This window comes from Microtus ochrogaster, unplaced genomic scaffold (genome assembly GCF_000317375.1).
Source record: "Microtus ochrogaster isolate Prairie Vole_2 unplaced genomic scaffold, MicOch1.0 UNK6, whole genome shotgun sequence".
Taxonomy (NCBI): Eukaryota; Metazoa; Chordata; class Mammalia; order Rodentia; family Cricetidae; genus Microtus; species Microtus ochrogaster.
The window spans coordinates 1,803,992-1,809,991 of NW_004949104.1; positions in this window are offsets into that span (position 1 = coordinate 1,803,992).

The following is a 6,000-nucleotide window of genomic DNA, read 5'->3' on the forward strand; positions in this document are numbered from 1 at the left end:
ACCTGCCTCTGCCTCACAAGTGCTAGGATTAAAGCATGCATGCACCACCACACGTGGCTGGATTTTCCTTTCTTTCTTTTTTTCTTTTTTTTTCCTGAGTCTAGGTTTCTCTATAGTTTTGGAACCTGTTTTGGAACTAGCTATGTAGACCAGGCTGGCCCTTAACTTACAGAGATCTGCCTGCCTGTGTCTCCTGAGTGCTAGGATTAAAGGTGTGTGCCACCACCGACCAGCTAGGATTTCCCTTTCTTATTCATCACTAAGAGTGTTTGTGAATTGGACAGTTCATTTTGGGATAAGCTATGACTCCCTCTCATATCATATCTAGTACACCGTTATTTGTAGATCTTGCATTTTTTTATCACAGTTTTGCAGAATATAAGAAAACTCCTGTGTCTGATTCTGAAATAGATTTATGAAAATGGTCACATAGGTGATAAAACATAGTCATAACTGTGTAGGCTGCTGTGGTGTATCTTCAGAAGTCTAGGTTGAATGGCTTATCATGTATCTTTAAACACTTCACAACAAACAGAGGTTATATTTATCAATTATGGTACTTCACTAAAAATCCATTAAGTCATCTGACAAAGTTTATATAGCTTCTCAGTTATTATTGTAAGTGAAGATTGCATTATTCATTAAGATTCTGAAAACATAGCAACATTAAAAAAGATGGAAGCTACCATTATAGATTTCCCCTTCCCACAGACTGAACATATGAAAATGTAAAAGACAAGCTTTTTATTGTTATGTTAATGTAAAACATTTACATCTTCTGTACACTTCACAGCATTGCACATATAGACTTTAAAAATTGCCCTTCTGCGTTTTAGCACGAAGTAGTGGCATATCACCTTTGTTCTGTCAGTGAAGCACTATGGCTCTATGAATTGTCCCTGTGTTAGGCCATCTAGGACTTTTTCTGTATTTAGCTAAAAACAATGTGCTGCTACAAAATGAACTGAAATTTTAAAAAATATGGGAATCACTTTGGCATATGGTCACTTAAGAGTCAGTTCACCTTAGAAAATTCCTATTTATCTATACAATAGGAAAAGAAATTTTTAACTCTGGCTTTCTTTCTTTAATTAAAATAGTATATCCTAATGCTGGTAATGTATGTAGTTATTTTAAGCTTCTAAAACTCTGTATTCAAATAAAATATAATTTTTGATGACTATTATCTTATACCTTGAAAACAAAAATTATTCCTTCCACTTGACATACTACATTGAAATAAAATTCAAACATATTCAGCCAAGATACAGGTTTGACTATTATCATTAAGTTAATCTATAATTGGAAAATATTTTTCCTAACAGGCACTCTGACTCCTCACTTGGGCCCACAAAAGGTAGATAGGCAATTAAAAGCAGGGTAAACTTGGTATCACTGCCTTTTTAAAAAAAAAAAAAATAAAAAAAAAGCAAAGAACAAAAACTTTGGATTAAATTCAGCTAGGGAAATACACATGCTAATTGATCAAGGAGTGTCTGTGTAAAAGCTGGTACCATTTAACCTGCTTCACCCCCATCAAGGCTGAAGACACAATGATAAGGATAGCTGGGAGTGTCTCCTGTCAAGCTTTTTATAAAATCCTAATTGTGAAATGGCATCCTGAATTCTTCGGTCAATAGCCTCAGTTTGAAGCCACTTTACATTCTACAAACAGTGACACCTCGCGGACTTGATAAGTCGCCCAACATGAGAGCTCTTACTTCATGACAGAAAATGAGACCTCCCCCACCCCCATCCAGGGCCGCAGAAAGAAGAATCTCACAGGAAAATAGTTACAGGTTTGTATCAGTTCGACACCAACTGCTCAATTATGCATTCCTCTCACCACCTGCTCCAGTGTTTCTTCTATTTAAACCGAAATGTCACCTCAGTACCCAAGGCCCCCGTTCACATGCTTGATCACTGTCAGCCCCTGAAAATCCTTCCTTGACCTTTCGCTATTAGTTCCATCTGCTTGGTTCGGAGACAGTGGATACAACTAATCTGTTAGGACATCACCAGTACTGGGCCTATGTTTCAGACCTCACATAAAACCTCTTTTAGCTATCAAGTATTAATCCAAAGAATCCCAATCATTTTTAGTAATTAGAAAATGGAAAGAAAATCAACTTTAAGATTGTATATTAACCTAATCTGAATGTCTGAAATTAGGAGAACAAGTGACTTTAAATATTGGGGCTGATGGATGGAAAATTGAACCTTCATTTATTCCTGATGGCGTTGGAAACTGGTCTGGCAATCAATATGGAGAATCCTCAAAAAAGCAAAAATACAAAATCCATTATATACATCTATACTACATCTTGGTACCTGACCAAAGGACTCAGCACCTTATTACCCCAAACTTAATCAATCTTGTTTCTTATATTATATTCACAATAGCTAAAAAATGGAAACCCAAAATGTCCTTTAACCAATGAATGGAAATTGAAAATATGATAAATATGTAACACTATTCAGCATTAAAAATAAAAATCAGCAAAACTTTCTAATATAACATGCCCAAATCTCTCATATACTTGGAAGAGTGCTATTTTATGCTATATTCCCTAATTTTGATACATTTTAAACAATATTATGTTTTTATTAATTCTTTGACAATTTCATAGCCCTACTCCTCTCTCTCTCTCTATATATATATATATTCTCCATAGCCAATCTCTTTTTCAGACTCTCTCACCCACTTTATATTCTGTATAGTATTTTATTTGTTTTTAGAAGAAACTATCTCACTGTTGTCTAAGTTTCTGTCCTACCTGGTTTCTGTCCTCCCACCAGGTTCCACAGCCATTTAGCCCCAAAGAAATCACACAGAGGTCTATATAAATGAAAAACTGATTGGTCCATTAACTCAGGCTTCTTATTAACTCTTATAACTTAACTTGACCCATTATTCTTATCTATATTAGCCACCTGGCTCAGTACCTTTTTCAGTGGGGCAATCATATCTTCCTTCTTTTGTGGTTGGGACAGGACTGGGGAGGAATGGGCTTTCTCCTTCCCAGAATTCTCCTGTTCTCATTGGCCTGCCTCTACTTCCTGTCTGGTTGTCCCACCTATACTTCCTGCCTGGCTACTGGACAATAAGTGTTTATTTGAAACATAATTGACAGAATATACACAATTGTCCCGCACCACTTCTCACAGCAGATATTCTTGTTCTCTGGATCTCAAATCTCTCTGTGCCCCCATTCTAGATATTGCCTCAGCCTTATGAGTATGGGTTGTGTTATGAATTTATCAGTTGATCTCAAACATTCCACGGCCAGCTGATGTCTGCATTTTGACCAATTTGGCTTTCTGTAATGGTTTCCATCTGCTTCCAAAAGAAGATTCTTTGTTTCGTATGAGTGATTTGGGGGTCCAGCAGCCAATCAATACTAGGGTATGTAAAAAAAAAAAAAAAAAAAAAAAAAAACCAGAAATCCACAAATATTGCATGGGCTAGACTTTTTTCTATCTGAGGTAAAAAAAATAATAAGGCAAGCAAAGAAAAAAGGAACAAGCACAAACTTTCCTGATGGTAACCTTCTCTTTTACTTCAATTTCAACAACCTCTCTGTATTGACAAACTCTTTACACAGGTACATCTCTTTACATAGAGCTACATATCTGTTTATATACATACATCTCTCTCCTGTAGAGCTACCTCTCTATATTCATTTACAACATCTCTTTACATATTTCTATCTACATACACACCCATTGTCCCACATACGTTCTTCTTCTACATCATTCCCTCACTCTTTCACCCACTCACGCTCTCTCACACTCATTCACTCTCTCACACTTCCTGCATGATTCTTTCTCATCTCTCACACTTCTCTCTCTCCACAGGTACCTTCTCTCTTCTCACCACAGCTCCCCTCCCAGCCAAACTCTGCACAATTTTATGTTACATTTTCAGGGCTTGACCCATTTATATAACACATGATAAGACACGTAGGCTGGGTATGTCACATTGACTGGTCAGTGACTAACACTTGGATTGCACGTAACACTAAGTTGGTGAAAGTTCTCAGGCAGTAAGAAAACAGTTGGCTGAACCTTGAGCCTGCAACATAAACTGTCTGGGACTATGTGCAAAAGGTCAGCTGCTACAGGAATCCTATGTCTACTAAGGTTTCTTCTATCCTGATGTTGAATCAGTAAAACACCATGGAAAATGACCTTGAATATATGTCTCTAGGGGCAACAAGTTCTCCATCACCAGGGGCAGCCATCCTGCTTTAAATTTATTCTAGAGTCTTAAATTAGCTGTCTAAGTAAAAGGTTGTCTTTGTAACTGAGAATCTTATGTCAGTCTGAGTAAAATATCCTAGTATTATTTCTATTCATCAGAATTATGTGATTAAGCAGAAATCATCTTCCTGATCATCCATAGATATATGTGTGCCTATGAGATAAACATACAAGCAGTGAGAAAACATCCATAGCAATTCTTAAGGAAGAATGCAGTTCTTTGCAGATAAATGAAGTTGTTCGTGAAAGAAATTATAGACAGAGACAAGCAGCCTTGTCAGGTGGGGCTCTCCAACAGGAAGTATACATCTGGTGGGTTGGCCTCCTGAACACTAGTTGTCACCTGCTGTATATCTCCCACAGTCCTCTGAAGTTTTGGGGTTAAAGACAAACTTATCTGTGCATGCAAAGAATATTTCATGATTTTAAGAATCCATTTATTTCAGGGCTGAAGAGATGACTCAGAAGTTAAGAATGCTTAGTGTTTTCCCAGAATCAAATTCTGTCTCCACAAGGCAGGCAAAATGGCTCACTACAGTTTGTAACTCCAGCTCTAGGGGATCTGATGCACTCTTTTTACCTCTGTATGCACCTGTACTCACATGATAGTTATACACTCTGATACACACATAAAAAGTACAACTATCTAATTTTTTCTCCAGTATAAATATATAAAATAATATCTGATAAAGTATTCATCTTTGTAATGTTAGCTTTCCCTCAGTTTTATTTTCCTTTGTAGGTATATCATCTACATCTGTGTATACTCAGAGTAACACATACATACATGAATGATTTGTATGTATCTTAATATATACATACATGTATGTAAAAATTCAAATAGGACATAATGTTCCTTTTTGCAATATTATTTATATGAATATGATTAATTTTTTTACCTATTCTCTTAATAACTGCTTCTCACAAACTGAAAACATTAATATCATAAACCTATTAGTGAGAGGTTTGGGTGTTGTTCTAAATTATAAAGGATGTTTGGGAGAGCCAAGTAATGTACTTCTATCACTCTTTGACATGCAGACTACTACACAATCTTGTTTAAAAAACATATTTTCTCCAAGCTCTGCATTGTTTGTAATATGCTATCTACATATTTAATTTTTACTGTTGTTATCTTTTATATTTTAAATATTACACTATTTAAACATCTTTGTATATCTTATATTTGCATATATATTCACATTTTATGTTTATAAATATGTAATTTAAGGTATTGATAGGATGCTTTAAAGTTAATTTTATCTGTGCTAATGTTATCTATTTGCATTTCATTTTGATGAGGGTACATATTTGTACTTCCATCTGTAGAATGTTATAGATTGTTAATATGTCTGGTAAAATGATGGCTGTTAATATATCATATCATCATTCTTTTTAGAGGACAGAGTTTTATACAATATTAAGCAGTATTTTATAAAATATTTTGCTTATTACAGATTGGGATGCTTTTTATATCAGTGTTCCAAATAGGTGCCTTTCAAAAATACTCCCCCATTTACAAACAATAAGAAAACATCTAAAACAGAATAAATTCATAAAAATAAATAAAAAAGAATAAATTCATTTTATTCTTAATATGTATTGCTTCAAAATGTATCACAGTTCAACTAAATGTTTTATTCCTCAGTGACTTTAGAATTTTTCTGCAGACTTAAATCTATTTAAGATAAATTTACAGTCAAAATTATAAAAGACATCACGTTTGTACATGAACAA